The sequence below is a fragment of the Leptinotarsa decemlineata genome, unplaced genomic scaffold (genome assembly GCF_025532065.1).
Source record: "Leptinotarsa decemlineata unplaced genomic scaffold, Ldec_3_MD MMD2_P_RNA_scaffold_4, whole genome shotgun sequence".
Taxonomy (NCBI): Eukaryota; Metazoa; Arthropoda; class Insecta; order Coleoptera; family Chrysomelidae; genus Leptinotarsa; species Leptinotarsa decemlineata.
In genome coordinates, this window is record NW_027412531.1 from 3,055,559 (window position 1) to 3,075,417 (window position 19,859).

General features: G+C 36.5%; 1 protein-coding gene across 2 annotated transcripts in view; it reads left to right on the plus strand.

Moving 5' to 3' along the window:
* Window positions 1-19,859, plus strand: part of LOC141487560 (arylalkylamine N-acetyltransferase 1-like) — a 39,905-nt gene that overhangs the window by 4,222 nt on the left and 15,824 nt on the right. The gene's annotated exons all lie outside the window — the stretch shown is intronic.

The window sequence follows — 19,859 nt, forward strand, 5'->3', positions numbered from 1 at the left end:
TTTCAGTATTAGGAAAAATTTGAAAGGTATAGTTCGATCTGCACTTCAAAGTTGATCTTGTTTCTGGGATAGCTGTTACCCTGGGGGTGGATGCTACCCCTTCGTATGGGTGATACGTCTGGAAGTGAATTTTCTTATTAGTCAATGGGCTATGCTTGAAGACTGGCAATAAACAAATCTAAAGCAAATGGAACTTCAAACGTTCAAGCCAGTCTCTATATACCTACACAGTAGGTTTAATGGACTGACGCCTATCAGAAAACAACTACTCCCCTGGTCAATACCACGAAGGGCGTTGGATTATATCAGACAGGCGTCAGTGCAGGAATCTTCACAGAAAATGTCCTGCATATGCAATTGGCAATACAACTGAAAGAGTCGACCTTCAATTATGGAACGGGCACACTTGCAGACCGGTTTCGGGCTTATTAGCCACTCATCAGTGCAAGATAGTGGCCATCATCGACCTAAAGTCAATGATATTCCACAATTGAAAATCGGAATTCTTTCAGAGTATTTTATTCCTCTTCCGAAGTTGGAGCGAACATCAAAAATGTCACTCCATCTAGTGGACGAGGAACTAACCAACTGCACATCCGTAATTTGCCCGATTCCTCTAAATAAGGAATAAAAACATTCTTATTAGTCAATGGGCTATGCTTGAAGACTGGCAATAAACAAATCTAAAGCAAATGGAACTTCAAACGTTCAAGCCAGTCTCTATATACCTACACAGTAGGTTTAATGGACTGACGCCTATCAGAAAACAACTACTCCCCTGGCTAATACCACGAAGGGCGTTGGATTATATCAGACAGGCGTCAGTGCAGGAATCTTCACAGAAAATGTCCTGCATATGCAATTGGCAATACAACTGAAAGAGTCGACCTTCAATTATGGAACGGGCACACTTGCAGACCGGTTTCGGGCTTATTAGCCACTCATCAGTGCAAGATAGTGACCATCATCGACCTAAAGTCAATGATATTCCACAATTGAAAATCGGAATTCTTTCAGAGTATTTTATTCCTCTTCCGAAGTTGGAGCGAACATCAAAAATGTCACTCCATCTAGTGGACGAGGAACTAACCAACTGCACATCCGTAATTTGCCCGATTCCTCTAAATAAGGAATAAAAACATTCTTATTAGTCAATGGGCTATGCTTGAAGACTGGCAATAAACAAATCTAAAGCAAATGGAACTTCAAACGTTCAAGCCAGTCTCTATATACCTACACAGTAGGTTTAATGGACTGACGCCTATCAGAAAACAACTACTCCCCTGGCTAATACCACGAAGGGCGTTGGATTATATCAGACAGGCGTCAGTGCAGGAATCTTCACAGAAAATGTCCTGCATATGCAATTGGCAATACAACTGAAAGAGTCGACCTTCAATTATGGAACGGGCACACTTGCAGACCGGTTTCGGGCTTATTAGCCACTCATCAGTGCAAGATAGTGACCATCATCGAAGAGGAATAAAATACTCTGAAAGAATTCCGATTTTCAATTGTGGAATATCATTGACTTTAGGTCGATGATGGTCACTATCTTGCACTGATGAGTGGCTAATAAACCCGAAACCGGTCTGCAAGTGTGCCCGTTCCATAATTGAAGGTCGACTCTTTCAGTTGTATTGCCAATTGCATATGCAGGACATTTTCTGTGAAGATTCCTGCACTGACGCCTGTCTGATATAATCCAACGCCCTTCGGGGTATTAGCCAGGGGAGTAGTTGTTTTCTGATAGGCGTCAGTCCATTAAACCTACTGTGTAGGTATATAGAGACTGGCTTGAACGTTTGAAGTTCCATTTGCTTTAGATTTGGAAGTGAATTGACTGAGTGATTCTAAGCAACTTATTGTTCTATAAAGTTTTTTCTGGAAGTTGATACTTTTTGACTTATTTGCGAGTGAAGTTGTCAATTTTTCAACCAATAAATGAAAGTTTTGTGTGAAGATTTTTTGCAAATCTCTCAAAAAGTATATATTTTATCAAAAAAAATCATTATCACTAGAAATTTAGCATGCAAAAAACAAAAAGAACCGTGTGTTCGTGATGTCAGTAGATTTAATACTGATAGTAGATAATAATTCGTTGAAGGTTGGAAGTTTCAAGCACCTCTTCAAAACCGTTGAGAAACTTTCACTTTTGCTTTTGTCTCTTTGTGGATCCTCATGACGAGGATCCACAAAGAGTGGAGCCAACAAATAAGAAAAAAATTGCGACTAATGTTATAATGGCTATAGATACATGAGAGTTCAAAAGCATCCTGCCTGCGACTTCAACATCAAAGATTTTGAGTTATAGTTATTTTTATTTCATACAAAAATTTTCACATATTAAAGGGAAATATAAGATCAAAACAAAAAAAAAATATATATTTTGAGGATAACAGACTTTATTTACAATACACATGAAAAAACTTTCAAATGAAGTCTTTTCTGCGAAACCTTTCTGCAAATGTTGACTTTCGTTTATATGTTTCATCGTTTTCCCTCATAAGGAACCAGAATAATCCCCCATTATTGGTGCACCCCATCGCCCTTGGTAACAACGTTGCTTCATTGCCAGTATGTCTTGGTGGAACCTTTCCTCTTGATCGTCACTGACAAAAAGGAGTGCAAGAAATTGATTTTGAGAGACATGCAACATCCCATTCTGCAGTAGTTTTCAAGTTGTTCTCCTACAACTGTTTCGTTATTTTCTACTTTCTTGTTACCTGAAAACTCCGAAACAATTCTTTTGAAAAAACTTCATGCAGCTTATTCAACATTACTTAGTTTTTGGTCAAATTATTGATCACTTATTAGTTTTTTAATTTGTGGTCCAAGAAATATACCTTCCTCGAGATTTGCATCACTTAATTTTGGAAAAAAGTGTTTAAGATATTAAAACGCATCACCTTCTTCGTCTAATGCTTTCACAACATTTTTCATCAACCCCACTTTGATGTGTAATGGAGTTAATAAAACGTTTTTGGGATTAACAAAATATATATTCTTCACGCTAGCTTGTGGCTCTGTGTTGCCCTACTGTTTCATAGGCAAAAAAAACAGCAAAAAATCGTAAATCCGCTCTGAAGACCTAATAATAGTCCTATGACTTTTAGGTTACCACATATTTCTGACTCATACGTATTATAACTTATTGCATTTAGAATGAGTGACATACTTTCGTGTGTTTCCTCCATGCCAACTGCATGTGCAAGAGAAAGAGAGGGTCTTTTGTCACCATTCTTGTTTGTCATCTTCATTTTCTTCAGGTTGGAAATTTTTTCCTTACCCTTTCAACTGTCTTTCGTCAGGAGGAAGAGTTGTTCATAACTGAAGGTGTTTTTTGGTAATGACATAAAGATCAATGACCTCTATGCCGCTCTGGCCTTGTGTACCCCTTCCTGACTGGGGTATTTGATGAACAAACTTTTCATTTTAACTAACGTCGTGAATCAAGAGGGGTCGTCTATAGTGTGATCTACAGCTTCCCTAACTAATGGGTTATCATGAGTTTCCGCTGACTCGAAAACTCTCTGTCCTCGACTGAATGGACTGCCATATAGTTAACAGCTTCAAATCTCTGCGAATGGCTTCATTCAGCACGAACCATGGAGCATTCACCAGCATCCTGATTAGTTTGTTTTGCAACTTTTCCAAAATGGAGAGGTTTGACGGAAGGGTTTGTCCCCAAGCGCCTGAAGCATACATAATGACAGGCTTGAACATCGTATCGCATAATAAAATCTTATTTTTAAGATTGAGCTTGGAATTTTTGTTGATCAGAGGATAGAGTTTGACTATCCTCATTTGTACTTCGCTATTGATATACGGTCTACCCAAACACCTAGGTATTTGACTCGCGTTTGCCATTCGATTTCCCTGCCTGAGATCGTGACTCTTGTGTCTGGAGAAACATTGCGCCTCCCCAAATCTATCGCCTGAGTTTTTTCTGGATTCACCCGAATCTTCCATTCCAGGTACCAGCGTTCGAAATCGTCCAATGCGCGTTGCATGTAGACGACCGCCAACCCTCGACCCATGGAAGAACCGAAGAGAGCCGTATCATCGGCGTAAAGAGAAACCTTCACGTGATTGAACCTCGGAAGGTCGCTCACGTAAAGGCTGTACAATAGTGGAGACAGCACAGGTCGAAATCGAGCATTTTGTGTAGTAGACCTTCATGCCATACTCTGTCAAAGGCTTTCGAAATGTCCAGGAGGACGAGATGGATTTCTTCCTATTGTTTAGCTCTGAGATGGAATTTTCGACCAGTCTCAGGGCCTGCAGCTCGGTGGAGTGTGCCCTCCTGAAGCCGAATTGTTCATCCGGCAGAACATTTCGGTCTTCAACTTCTTGGGTCAACCTTTGCAGCACAACACGTTCAGCCAACTTAGCTGTTGAGCAAAGCTGACTAATTGGACGATGATTCTGGGAATACAGTGGGTTCTGGCCCTGTTTCGGAATCATGACGACCAAGGCATGCTTCAATTTTCGGGGGAAGTATTTGAGGGCGATTTAACTGCTGATTATGTCCAGTAGGTATCTGATGAAGTTATCCGGGAGCTGCTTCAACAACATATTGTTGACTGAATCAATTCCCGGAGCTTTCTTGGATTTGGAGGCCCTAATGTACCCCCTCAGTTCTTCCTCCGAAGCTGGACGGATCACATCGTCATCACTCGATACTCATGCCTGTCAGCATGCGCATGGAGCGCTCGGCCGTTCGCATTGGTCCGCGTAGGGTTGTAAACTGAGATTAGTCTATGACGACCTCTTCTCTTCTGGAGTTTAACGCCCACCGTTTCCGTGCCGTGTAACTGGTTCAAGTCAATGCCGAATTGTACGTGAGGCAGATTTTGTTTGACAAAAATGCCAACTCTTCCTACAACACGTCCAACACGTTCTCTATGGTAGAAAAGGTAGTTTGGAATACTAAAAGATTCATTGTGCAGGTGGGTTTCCTGCACAAGTGCAACATCGATGTTATGTTCTGTCAGAAAGTTCTCAAAATCATGTTTTTTGTTTGAAATACTATTGGCATTCCAAAATACAACCTTAAGAGAGCTAGGCAATGAAGGTTGTCTAGCCATTAACAAGCTCCAGTTAGCACGTCGGTGTTGACCGTGAACATTTTTTCAAGTACATGAAACTGAATGAACAGTTTCTTCATCTGGTCCAGGGCAGAGCGGATGTCATTAACCTTCGAAGGGCGAGGACTAGAGGGAGCCGCGGAAGGCCTGGCAGAGCTGTTACCGCTTTTGGCCGCTCCTGCGTAGCTCATACTCGGGCGTGTACTAGATGCACCGGCAGGACGCCTCCCAGGTATGGGTGCATTTCGGGGGGCATTTGCAGCTACCTTGGTCCCCCTGCGAACCTTGGGGAACTCAGGACAACCGCGGTAGTTCGCAGTATGCACCCCCTTGTAGTTATTGCATTTTGGGGGATCTGCTCTTGACTTCTTGCACTCTCCTGAAAGGTGTCTGCCGGCGCACTTGACGCAGATGGGGCTAAGCAGTTCTTTTGGCTATGCCCGAACCGCTGACATCGTTGACACTGCCCTACCAATGTCTTCTGGTGTTGCGGCTCAACTTTAATTTTGACATTAAGGAGGTCCTGTTCGTCGTAGATATGCTTTTGATTTTTGGTATACGTGTGATGAGGGATTTTCTCCCTCACAATACTCCTGTAGTCCTCGATCGAAGAAGGCTGAACTTCATTGTTCTTCTGGCGAACGACAATTGGGGAACGCGAGTTTTCTTGATGTTTTGGGGCATCTACGGGCACGGAGGGAGAGGGGAGCTAGCTCCCTGTTCCGTGAGATTTCCAACCTGATTTGTTTTGTCGTTTTGGGTAGTCTGGTTTTTTGGGCCCCCCTGTACAGTGGAAGAAGACTTTTCACCCGTTTCAGAGCCATCGCTCGTATTGACATCAGTCATTACATCACCCTTCACAGAGGATTCAGTTGTTGATATCTCGGATTCCGAGAAATTTAGTGCTTCATCACATAATTTAGGTGCTTTTTTGTTTGTCTTTTTTTGGCTTTGCGCCGGTGTTTCTCGTTGTTTGAGAGACTAGCTTCGAAGAAGGAGGAATCGCAGGAAAGTCTTCCGGAAGTCTACGCTTCTTTTTTGCCGGTTCATTCGGCTTTGTCATGGCATTTATTGTCTCAGGCTGCGCAGAAATGGTGGAGCCGACGGAGGTATCTTTGGAGGAGACTCTCCTCGGAGTACGATCAAGAAGCTCCCCGACCCTTGGTGGGGTGCCAGAAGGTTCCCTAATCGCCGACCCAGGAGTGACTTTCAACTCTGATGTGCTCAGGCCCAGACGGTCAAGCAAAAGGCCTATGAGACCAATCACTTCACCCCTGTCCCTGACCATCAGACTGTTTAGCAGTTCCTCCATACCGCTATCGGAACGACTCAAACCCCTAAATTTCACTCGTGGAGTGATATATCTGGACGCACTCACCAGAGGTCTGGAGGGTTCTTGCTCACTATAACTAACACTCACACTAATAAGAGAGATTAACCTCTGGCGAATGGCTGATCATCCACCAGAAATACTGCGCTTTGTGGAAATAATTCGAAAAATTAGTCGCAGCGAAAATAATTCTGTGGAGCAGAATGTCGTGTTCATTAAATTTTTGTGAAAATAATCATAACTCAAAAACCTTACGTGTTAGGAAATTTTTACTATCATTTTCGCATTTAGGGACCGAAAATTAACAAAGAACTGCCTTTGGCATTACAGTCGGGAATTGACTGTAAAGTAGTGTTATTTTTTGACAATTAAAAATGACACTGTACTTGTGATGGATGCACTGTTTGGAACCTTTGATGTGATAATAATAAAGGATTGACTGGTTCCAAAGAAAGTAGTATATTTTGGGAGATTCGAATGGACCATACATTAATTCCTACCCTATAGTCGTCGAGACTAGATGATATTTGCACAATAATGGTGGAATTAGAACTGGACTTCTACTCAAAAAATTGTCTATAATACAGTATATGACTTTGGCTCTGGGATATACCAGGTGATTCTCTACGGTGACTCACCCCTATAACACTTTTTTACTATTGGAGATAGTGAAACAAAATTTTGGAGTTGTATTTCTTTTACATTTTTTGACATATTTACTTGCTTTGACGTACTTCCGGTACCCCAACTTTCGATTTTTAGATGGGACATCCTAAATATTATTATTTCGATCGAGAATGACATTATAAATCCAACAATACTTCACACAGTGACGTCAAGTGACAATGTTATTGTTTAATATCTCGCAACTAAATCCGTGAAAATTTTAATAATCAAAAAAGGAACTATGAATAATTGCCTAATTACATAACAAGGAAATCTATTTCTCCAAAGTGGAATTGTTATTTTCGAATTTCCTGCAAAAATTTACACGAAGGGTGAAAAGTGAGGTTAGGTACAATGGATAACAAGTGCTCGAAATGTTCAGAATTAATTGCAGAGGAAAAGTTTATACTCTGTGATAGCTGCTTGATGTTCTTTCACCAAAGTGAAAAATGCCTTGTTACGTCCGTAACAGATCGCTGATTTTTTTCTGTGCGGAATGTCGACTGGCTTTCAAGAGTGTGCCCAAATTATACTAAAACCAATAATGATTGAGAGTAGAAGTAAGCCCAGTTGACAGCAAATCGGGGGCGTGCTTATTAATTTTTGAGAGGGTTAAGAATGATAGAAAAATTCTTAGTACAATTAGTTAAAATATTCATACCATTTTTTATTTATTTCATTAAAACTTTGCAATATCGTAATTTACCTAATCGTTGTAGTCATTAGGTGGGCCTTATGAAAACGGAGTAATAATCGTGATAATTATAGTAGGTACCAAATAAATTAACAATATTAATAAAAAACACAATATATATATATACAGTGTGACCCATTTAAAATGGAACCACCCCTGTAGAATGTGCATTTTTCAATCAATCTCAATTTTTTTTTATTGAAATATTAAGCATGAAAAACTGTATCTTGACACTAACTTTCACAATTTTAGTTTCATTTCCAAGGCACTCTATGGTTTTTTTTGTTTGTCAAAAACGGCAAAAGTTTATTAGGCAATTTTTGTTTTCAAATTTGACTACACCACTGGATTCGTAGTCGTTATAAATCAAAACTGTCAAATTTTCATTAAAAAATATTTGTTAACAACGAAGTTACAACAACTTCAATTTTGGAAACAAAGTATTTGTTTGTAATTTTTATTCAGATTATAGACATATTTGAGATCTGACAACACTGTCATCACCAAGTAGAATACCAGTGAATTTGTACAGTGAAAATCCGAAGTCAACAGCTCAATGCGTTCTACAGTTATAACTCCTGGAAATATGGTAATGTGAGAGATTTGTGGTGCAAGCGTTTTGTAATAAAAATCTGACTACGCCACTGGATTTGTGGATAATATTCCCTTAAAATCATTCATTTGAGTGTAGGTTACGAGAAGTGAAAATTAAAATAAAAATTGAATAATTGAATAACAGAAAATTAAAAGTTCATTTTCAAGTTACGCAGTAGTAGACCAAGTTCAGCATCTCATGTCATGGGATCTCCCAATTGCGCTTTTACCAAATCTTGATAGAATTTTGAAGTATTAATGGTCATACTTGTAAGCTTTTTGGAAGTTTCCCAATAATAAATAATATATATATATATATATATTTGTCTGTGTGTAATTTTGTTAGCTGAAGTAGTTCTGCCTTTGAACTATCTTCGTTATATTGGATGTTCTTATTAATTAACCTTTCTTGAATTGCTGCTTTTTTCCATGATTGTTTCGGTAATGGTTCTGAATGTCGACTATGGTATGGGGCATTGTCCATGACGATGACAGACCCAGGTTCCACAAGTTGAATGATGCCTTCAAACCATTTTTCAAACACCTCCGCATTCATCTCTTCATGATAGTCGTCTGTTTTCTTAGATTTAAATATTAATTCACCATTTGGTAAAAATCCACTGTCGCTTCCTATATGCGTAACTATCAGACGACTACCTTTTCCAACTGACAAACCTTCATTAAAGGCTTGTCGTGCACTTGTTATATTACCATCCTGCCATACTTTTTTGACCGTATGTCCTTGGTTAACCCATGTCTCGTCCATGAAGTACGAAATTCGTCAATTTTTCTTGGATAGTTTCTTCTCCATGCTATTATTTCTTGACGTTCAATGAGAATGCTTTTCCTGTCAACTTTTCCGTACGTAAATTTCATTTCGTGTACAAGTTTCCTAAAAGTTTCTTTACCCATTTTGGGACCAATTCATGATCGCTAAGTGCCTCCAGAACTGTTTGTAGTGTGGGCAGCTCATTTCTGAAAAAGAAACTGTGAATAGTTCTGCGTATACTGGTTTTGGCTTCTTCATCAACTGTGATTTTTTTTCGTCCGCTACTAGTTTTTGGCGTTTGTACGTACCCATGAATTTCTGCTTCTCTTAGTATTTTGTAAATCGATGATTTTGTTACACCGGATTAATCAGAGCACATATCAACTAATTTATCTTTTGTAATTGTGGAACTTAATGATGTAGAAATGCCCGATTGGTTATTCGGAGGTACACACGTAGAATTACAGCACATATGCACAAAGTCATCTTTTGGTGGCTGATGATCTCTTTCAAGACAGTGAAATACTCGCAGTACAATTTGTTTTTCTCTAACTGACCGAGACTCCGACCGTTTTACCTTTTTCGACGTGGAAGGCCCGACCATGTCTCCCATTTTTTGAGTAGTTTGAGAACGGTGTAGAAATATAATTATGTAACTCTTGAACACTTATTAGCACTATTATTTTCACCAATTGTTATCACAACACGTCGATTGCTGAATAACTTAACTGTAAAACGTACAATTCACGCTGTATAATTCACAAACCAATGATACGCTCATGGCTGCAAGTACATTAGTGAGGACTGCAACGATGAGATGAAAGTTACGGTAAAGTGACAAAGACAGAAATATCGTTGCGTACAGCGTTGCCACTAGTTGTAATAAATATCTAACACTATACAGAAAATAATGAATTTTAACTGATCAGTAATCAGGAAATGTATAAGTATTACTCATTACAAGCTCATTACTGATTTTTGTCATAAATAATACCTTTTAATCGTACTAGTATTGTGTATTATCTATAATTTGCCACAACCTACAACTCTACTGCTTACTATATTTTGATTCTGCTATAAACTGGTAACCTTAAATTTAGATATGACAACGCGCTTTACTCTCAATCATTATTGGTTTTACTATAGTAGTGGATATGAAGGTAATGAAGGAAGAACTGGCTGAAACGAATCTAGAGTTGAAGAAGGTGACTAGTGAATTGCAAATGATGAATAATCGAATAATTGATCTTGAGGCGAACAAAATCACTGCCTTGAATCCGATACATTTGGAGGAGTTTTGAGCAGAAGTAGAGGAGAGAAAGTATCGAGCAATGAATGTTATAATATCAAATATTAAGGAATCGTCCAAAACCAACCACATAGAAAGATTAAATGAGGAGGAAGAAACTGTAATGAATATTCTCAAAAATGTTAGTCTAACTGACACCAACGTAAGACTGCGAAGAATCGGCAAGTTCTCAAAAGATAAATGTAGACTTCTGAAAGTAACATTCAAAAACCCAGCCGATGCAAAGGAAACACTCAAGATTAGTAAAACACTGCACACAGTAAAGATATTTGGGGATCAAACGGTAAAACAAAGGAAATATTATAGAGTAGTGAAAAAAAGACTTCAAGAAATTATTGAAACAGGAGACAGCTCGAAAACTATCAAGTACATTAACTCTATCCCTACAATAGTAGAACGACACAATGAAAGTGATGAAAATAACATGTGATTCCTAATGTACAATTCAACCAGGATATCAAATATGTATATGTGGGAAGTTTAGTAGCTCATAAGACTGATATTATTCTAAATATTGTAAGGTATGATCCAGCACTGATAGTTTTAAGTGAAGCGAGAACAACTCCAGATGTTAGCAATGCTGAAATATATAAAAAAACTATATATAGAAATATAACTAGAATGTAATTCGATGTAATAGTAGCAGCAGGCATACTGGAGGGGTTGTCATATATACAGGGGTGCGCAAAAGTCCGGAATAAAATTAATATCTTTTTAACCAGTATTTTAGGAAAAAACGCGGAAACACATCAGTTGATTTCACGTTGTACGCATTTTTTGGTAATAAAATGAAATATTTTTTCAACGCCTTAGCTGCAACCTTCCTAAACTTTTTTTTTTCAAATGCAAACCTATGTCGTGAATGGACTCATTGAAAAGCTCGTTAAAAATGGAATCTGACCATACCCTTTATTCTTTTATTACTCATGCGTTTACCAGGATATGAGAAAAAACTCTTTTGAAACCAAAACAGTTAGAAATACCTACTTAGTACTATCTACGGGTGAATTAACGTTCCAAAAAGCAAATGAGTGGTTATGATGTACATTGTCCAACAATTGGTAAGGATCACCAGTACCTACTTTCTAAAAGTTTACAAATTTTAAGAACAGACCAACCGGGCCAGAAACTAGAACAAATTTTATTGATGTATGTGTAAAACTGATAACGTAATGTAGCATCAACATTCTGTGGATTTTATTTTTTCACCAAAAACATAAAATTAGTTACATCCCAAGCAACTGTTGACCAGTGTACCCCAAAAATAGAAAAAGGTTGTTGCATTTATTGTATCAAAATGAATGCCTTGATAAGAACTATTATCTTGACTCAGTTTTAAAATTCTGGCATTTCTGAGTGAAATTGAAAATATGTATGTTTAGTTTATTGATTGGGTACCTTCAAAGTTTTCTTTTTCAAACAAACTATACAAAAATGGTATTGTCAGAGAGGCAGCGTATCGAAGTCTTGATATTGTTGGGATGTGGGGATAGAATGCGGAGTCAAAGTGAGGTGTGTACTTTATTTAATGCAAAATATCCGGAAAATCACATTTCCCAGGCTACTGTGAGTGAGATCTTACACAAATTTGAAGAACATGGTACAGTGAAGGACTTGCCCAGAAGTGACTGGCCACATGTAGACGTACGATTGGGAGGTTTTTGAAAATAGAAAAATACCACCCATATAAGGTATGCTTTGTCCAAGAGCTCTTGGAAGATGACTATGACAGGCGTTTGCAATTTTGTGAGGAAATAATGAGGCGATGTGACGAGAATAATGGGTTTCCACTCAACATTCTCTTTTCGGACGAAGCTACTTTTTATTTACATGGAGTAGTTAACAAGCACAACTATCGATTCTGGAGACAGGAAAACCCACACTGGATATGCGAAGCTCGTACGCAGCGTCCTCAGAAAGTAAATGTATGGGCAAGCATCATCAGCAACAGAATATTAGGGCCATACTTTTTTGAGGAAAACCTTTCAGCTGTACGCTACTTAGACTTTTCACCCTTTGAATTAGTCCCTGCTTTAGCTATTACGTTTCCCAATGAATCAGATCCAGACATCCCCACTGAAACACTTTGGTTCCAACAGGACGGCGCTCCCCCACATTTTGGTATTAATGTCAGAGAATATCTCGATGACGTATTTGCAGGACGCTGGATTGGACGACGTGGTACAATTGAATGGCCGTCAAGATCCCCAGACTTAACGCCCTTAGATTATTTCTATTGGGGATATATGAAAGACAAGGTTTATCAAAATAGGCCGGCTAATATTGAAGATCTAAAAAGCAGAATTATAGTGGAATCACATAACATACCAGCTGAGGCCATTCGGAATTCCGTAGACGGGTTTTACCATCGCCTAGGAACCTGACAAGTAGAGAGTAGAGGCCAATTTCAGCATCTGTTACGTTAATTCACCCGTAGATAGCACTAAGTTAGGTATTTGTAACTCAAAAGAGTTTTTTTTTATTTCGTTGTAACCACAAAAAAAAGGTATGGCCAGAATCCATTTTTACGAGCTTTTCAGTGAGCCCATATACGATATTGATTTGCATTTAAAAAAAAAGTTGGAGAGGGTTGCAGCTAAGGGGTTGAAAAAAAAAGTTCATTTCATTGCCAAAAAATGCGTACAACGTGAAATCAACTGACGTGTTTCAGCGTTTTTTTCCTAAAATATTGGTTAAAAAGATATTAATTTCATTCCGGACTTTTGCGCACCCCTGTATAAGGGATAACATAGAATACAAGGTAAAAAAATCTTTGGTCAGTGAACCTAACTACTGGATTCAGTTTGTTGAAATTGAAATCAATGGAAAGAAATGGTTAATAGGAGGTATTCATCATTCACCTAATGAAAGCCATTCTGGGTTTCTGGACAGCCTGGAAAATATTCTTGAAAATTATTTCCATAATAAAAAGTGTACTCTGATTGGAGATTTCAATATTGATTTAAAAAAAAGACAGTTTTTATAGTGAAAAAGTCATAAATATATTCAACTCATTTGGAATTGATCAACTTGTTACTTATTACACGCGAGTGACAAATAACAGCAAAACTCTTATTGATTATGTGATCTCTAATGAATCAAATATACGAACTGCTGTACATGATGTACCAAAAATATCTGATCATTCTATAATATCAGTTAACATTTTTGACTGTAGGAAAGAAATTTCAAACAAATTAATTCGTGTAAGAAATTTAAATGAAAGTATATATGAAGAAATTCATTTAGAACTTCTCTCTGTTAATTGGAACTTGAATACAACCAATGTGAATGAAATATTGGATGAAATAGTGATTGTGAACAAAATAACTCCTGAAAAGCAAATACAAATTAAGTCAAATCAATTACCATTCTATGACAGTGAACTGAAAACATTATCAAGAGAAAAAGATATAAGTAGCTTTTAAAAATTTCAAAAAATGTGCAACCGCTGAAAGAGAACAAAAATGGCAACAATATAAATACGCACGAAACACATATGTTGATACTATAAAAGAAAAAGAAAAAATATATTTTGAAAATAAAATTGATGAAAATAAAAAAGATCCAAAAATTATGTGGAAATGTCTAAAACAACTAGTCAAACCAGTAGAATCACATAATATAAAGAGAATTATGTTTGAAAATAGTAATGGTAAAAAAATATGTGATAATCCAATAGAGATTGCCCATAATTTCAATGAATATTTTGTAAACAGTGTAATTGAGATAGAAAATAGTATATTATTGTGATGAGATATGGACACCGAATAACTATGGACCCATAAACAGTAGGTTGAGTCAATTAAAAAAAATAAACATGATAACTTTACGTAAGATAGTTGATTAAGTTGATTAAGTCAATTAAGTGAATAAAAGTGAAATTATAAATAGTAAATTCTTAAAAGAATCTTTCGATGTGTCTGGGCATATAATATTGAACTTTTTAAATACTTGCTTGCACACGGGACTGTTTCCAAACCAGTACAAAGTTAGTACAGTGACTCCAATTCCGAAAATAAATAATACAAGTGATGTAAGCTAGAAAAAGTACTGGAACTGGCAGTATATGAACAACTAGTTACATACTTTAATGAAAATAATTTATTCATCGAAAATCAGTCTGGTTTTCGTAAGAATCATTCATGCAAAATAGCATTACAACTAACAGTCACAGAGTGAAAAAAAGTATTGATAAGAAAGAACATATTGTTGCTATATTCCTAGATTTCAAGCGTTCCTTTGAAACAATTAATAGAAAAACTTTAATCAATAAACTGAAGTTTTATGGTGTAACTGGAAAAGCTTTAAACTGGTTAGATAGTTATCTTGAGCAAATAAGTCAAAGGACTAAAATTTGTGATGTAATGTCTGATCAAATCATAAATGACATTGGTTTACCACAAGGTAGTGTTTTGGGACCACTGCTATTCATTATTTATATGAATGATATCGAATATGTACCTGGTTCACACTATATTAATTTATTTGCTGATGATACCCTTGTATATACGGATAACTGTGTTTCAAAAGAAGCTGTACAAAATATCAATATATCTTTAAAGACCATTGAATTATATCTACAAGTGAATAAACTCGAATTGAATATCAATAAATCTAAGGCAATGATTGTTACAACAAATTCGAATCAAAGAAAGATTGATACTAACGACGTTAATATCAGCATATTCAATAATCAACTCACAATTGTAAATTAAATTAAGTACCTAGGATTCATTATAGACCATCAATCAAATTTGAAAGAGCATGCCGAATATACCATTAGAAAGATATGTGAGAAAATGTATTTTTTCTCTAAAATTTCAAAAACTTCATCAACCTTTGTTAGACTAACATGTTACAACTGCATAATAAGGTCACACTTTGACTACTGTGCCACACTGATGTATCTATTCAACCAATTTTCAAAATTACGACTGGGATACAACCAGCCTATCTTAGCAGATATTTAGTTCGAAATAGTGACATTCATTCATATGACACAAGAACATGTAATACATTTTATAGATCCCGAACAAACTGTAAGAGTGGAATGAATTCATTGTTCTTCGAAGGTTCAGATATATTCAATAAGTTATCTGATGAAATAAAACACGTAAATTCCTTAAAAGTATTCAAAAAGTTATTATTAGAATATATCAAATTGTAATATATGACGCACTGTAAAATTATATATGTATATAAATTATTCATATATGCATAACTATCTATATATTGTATATTAGGATTCCTAAATTAAAGTCCACTACTACTACTTATCAGTATTTGACAAATGAAATATTTTTATTTCAATTTTTATTTTCCGATCTAGAATGCCATGAATCGTGTTAATCAAGTAACATGGGAAAACTAAGATTTTGAGGCTTATGACTTCACAGTCGTTTTAAGAATTATTTCACAGTCGTAAATATGAATTTTTCCAGTTAACTTGGCTCGTCGACTTTTTGTGAAAGTTCATTTTCGTACAAATAATTCGTAGCCACACACTTTATTTTCTCAATTTTTCTGAATAATTGCAATCAGTCCATTCAGGTTATAAATTTTTAATATAGCCTCCTCCTTGATCACGGCAAAATTCAAGTATTTCAATTGTTGCGCGCATCACATTGGTTAGCTATTTCTCAGTGATGTTATGGAATGCCACCCTTACTTTATGCTCTAGTTCAGTGGTCGCCAATCTGTCGATCGCGAGCTACCGGTAGCTCGCGGAGGCAATTCTGGTAGCTCTCACAACGATTTTAATTTAAAAAACACAAACTGCAAAAATCAGAGAAGCTTCCGAAAATTCCACAAAAAAATCTAATTGTCATAATATTAAACATAAACAGCGGCAACGTTGCGGTGAGCGATCTGCCACTGACGCTATCAAGCTAGAATCGGCTAGAACCGACCAGCCGGACCAGCGCGTTAGTGTTCGAGAACGATCTGGATTGCTTTGAATGGGATAAATACGCACGGCGCGGCGACATTGCGCTTAGTTTAAAACTGAACGCGTAACAACGTCCAGCGGTTGGGTTAGTGGAGAACAACAAGAATAGTATTATGGCAAGCAGTTGTAAGAAGGTAAAGACATACCACTTTCATTCGGAATGGGAAGAACAATACTTTTTTACAGAAGTTAAAGATAAAAATGTGTGTTTGTTATGTAATACTTCGGTCTCCGTTGCTAAAAAAGAAAATATTGAGAGACATCATAAAACTGTACATTCTAATTTTGAAAAATCATTCCCACTACATTCTGCCGCCAGAAAGAAGAAACTGAAACAGTTAAAAAAGCAGTTAATTGGACAACAATCAATATTTTTAAGAACAGTCGACAAAAATAAGGCTGCAACTGAAGCATCGTACCGTGTGTCCCAGATAATTGCACAAAAAAAAAGAAACGCTATGAAGACGGAGAAATTATAAAACAGGCGTTTTTAGAAGCTGCTGATTCGTTATTTGCCAACTTTAGAAATGAAGACGAGTTAGTTTCAGCTATAAAATCTATGCAACTTTCTGCTAATACAGTGATGAGACATTTAGAAGTAATGAGCAATGATATTTTTTTTACAGTTAAGAACTGACTTAGATAACTGTGTTTATTTTTCACTTCAACTGGATGAATCAACAGATGTCGTTGACACTGCCCAGATGGTTGTGTTCGTCAGGATGGTTTTTAGTGATTTTACGATTAAAAAAGATCTTTTGAAGTTCATTCCACTGAAAGGACACACTACTGGACATGAGTTGTTTTCTCACTTGAAAAATATTATTTCTTCCGAGAAAATTCCAATATCGAAAATGGTAGGCTTGACAACCGATGGCGCTCCAGCTATGGTGGGTTGTGATAAGGGTCTGGTGGCGTTATGTCGTAAAGATGAAACTTTTCCGCAATTTCTCTGTTACCACTGCATTATCCATCAGCAAGCATTATGTGAAAATTTCCTGAAACTAAACAACGTTTAGCGGAAATGATTTCTGATATAAAAGCATTCATGAAAAAGCTGGAGTTTTGGGAACGAAACCTAATTAACAGCGATGCCAAGCATTTTCCTATTCTTTCAGAAAAAATATCTCAAAATCCATTAGAACCCTATGACAACAAATATCATGTAGAAATAATTTCTACCCTGAAGAATAACTTCAAAAATCGTTTTAAGGATTTCAATGAAATGGCTTTAGTAGCGCAGTTTGTTGTTTCACCCTTTATGGAAATTGATATCCAACAGTTTGCAACTTGTGTTATGCAGAACTTTGGCGAAGACATCGCTGCAACAGAAATGGAAGTCATTGAGTTTCAAAATGATTTAGCCTTAAAATCGCTAGTCTCAAGTACTGAATGTATCTGGCCTATTGTAAGTAAAGACAAATATTCAGTTCTATGCCGTGTTGCCTTGAAAGTGAAAGTATTATTCAGTTCAACCTATTTTTGTGAATCTTCTTTTTCCAATATAAAGTTTATTAAGAACAAATATCGCAATCGACTTACAGATAAACATTTGGATAATTGTATTCGAATGGCTGCATCAAATTATACTGCAAACATTAAAAAAAATTATCGATGAGTCTGAGTGTCAGCCTTCTCATTGAACGTGCTTTTTTATTTTTCAATGTTTATGTTCATGATAGTGCGTTACTTTTCTGTTGTTATTATTAACTATTTTTAAATCATATGTGACATGCCGTTGTGGCTGGATAAAAGTTTGTGTTCATTTTTCAAACACCTTGGTTTGATAGGTAGGAATGTAGCTATGAACAAGTACGTACTAGTAATATTAGTTATTTTGTTATTAGTTTATTATTAGTACCTATGTATTATGTATTACCAGTTAAATAGTAGAATAAATACATATAATAATTAACTGTGGATTATTTCATTTACGTTGCGTTACGTGGCTTCCGTGTGGGTAGCTCGATGTTTATTCCAAAATTAACAAAGTAGCTCAACACATTGAAGAGATTGGCGACCACTGCTCTAGTTCTTCACGAGTAGCTGATGTTGTATTGTCGCGGCCCAGTTGGCTCGCGAGTTGGGGGTTAACTCAGATGGTAGGATTTATATAGAAATAATATGCATAGATAGAAAATACTGAAGTTTATTAAAATGAAGGTACAACATATTCCTCAACAATGTAACGCTTTTTCAAAAATATGGTTTAACAAGCCAATAATACAAATCATAAGATACATTTAGCGAAGGTACATTTTCAGGGGTGATGGATCTGTTATCTACAATAGGTGGCAGCTGAATCTTGTTCCTGATTTTAGGTCAAAGTCTAATATTGCCAATCAGCATTATTTCATTATCGCTAATTGCCGAATATCATAACTATATTTAGGTAAATGAACTTTCATTGGATCGATAATTACAGTGCGGTGCACTGAGGTTATGAATTTGGAAAATTAAACATTTTCAGAAATTAGTATTTTTGACAATTTGGCTTTTTGCCAGTATTGTAAACCTGCTTTTTAATTGTTCCCCAGAAAAAAGGATCTAGCGGAGTAAGATCTGATGATTTAGAATATGAAAAAGAAATAATACATTTATGTAAAAATATGACAACTGAAGAATGTACCTCGGAAGCAAATGAATATGTCCATAAGTGCCAATCCACTTTTCTGGAAAGGTGTCATTCGGATGTTCTCTTACCACTTGAGAATTGTGAGGTGGCGCTCCATCTTGTTGAAAATAGATATCAACTTGGTTAGCCAGTGGCAAATCTTCAATGAAATCATTATTTCGATTCCTGAGGAACTGTAGATTTCTTTCCGCAGTCAGTTGTCCGCCGAAAATTATTGGCCCCAAAAGTTTTCCTCCGATAATACCCATCCAGCAATTAAAAGTAGTCCTAGCAACAGCTTCAATTGTTTGTTTGTCACGGATAATAGTCTAATCAACAAGTTCAAAAACATGAAAAATAGAGATAAAGGTCCTAAAAATATGAGCGATAGCTCATTCGATTCGAAATCACCTTTAGAGGAATGTTCTCGAAGGATTTTGCTGCAGGTGAAAAAATGCAATTGTTATTAACAAAAAAAAAATGGTATTTAGTTTTTCGTTAATAACTGAAAAAATATTATTATTTAAACAATTTTGAAAAAAGCTCGTTGAAGAGGAGGAAATTTCCGATAAAAAAATCCCGACTCTCGAAACTTTATCTGAATTATTTATAATTTTAATTTGACGTTGAGAATAGGGCATGCGCGCGCTGCCGCTAAAGAGAGTTTATCAAAAGGAATAATTTTTCATAACATAGAATGTAATTTTAAAAATTTAAAAAAATCTAGTATCTTCTTAACACTTGAATGAATCGAGTCCCGTAGAAAAAAAGTTTCATTACCATTTTTCAAAAAGTTATTCAATTGTTAACTAACAAATTTTTTCCCAATCTCCGTTGGCATAA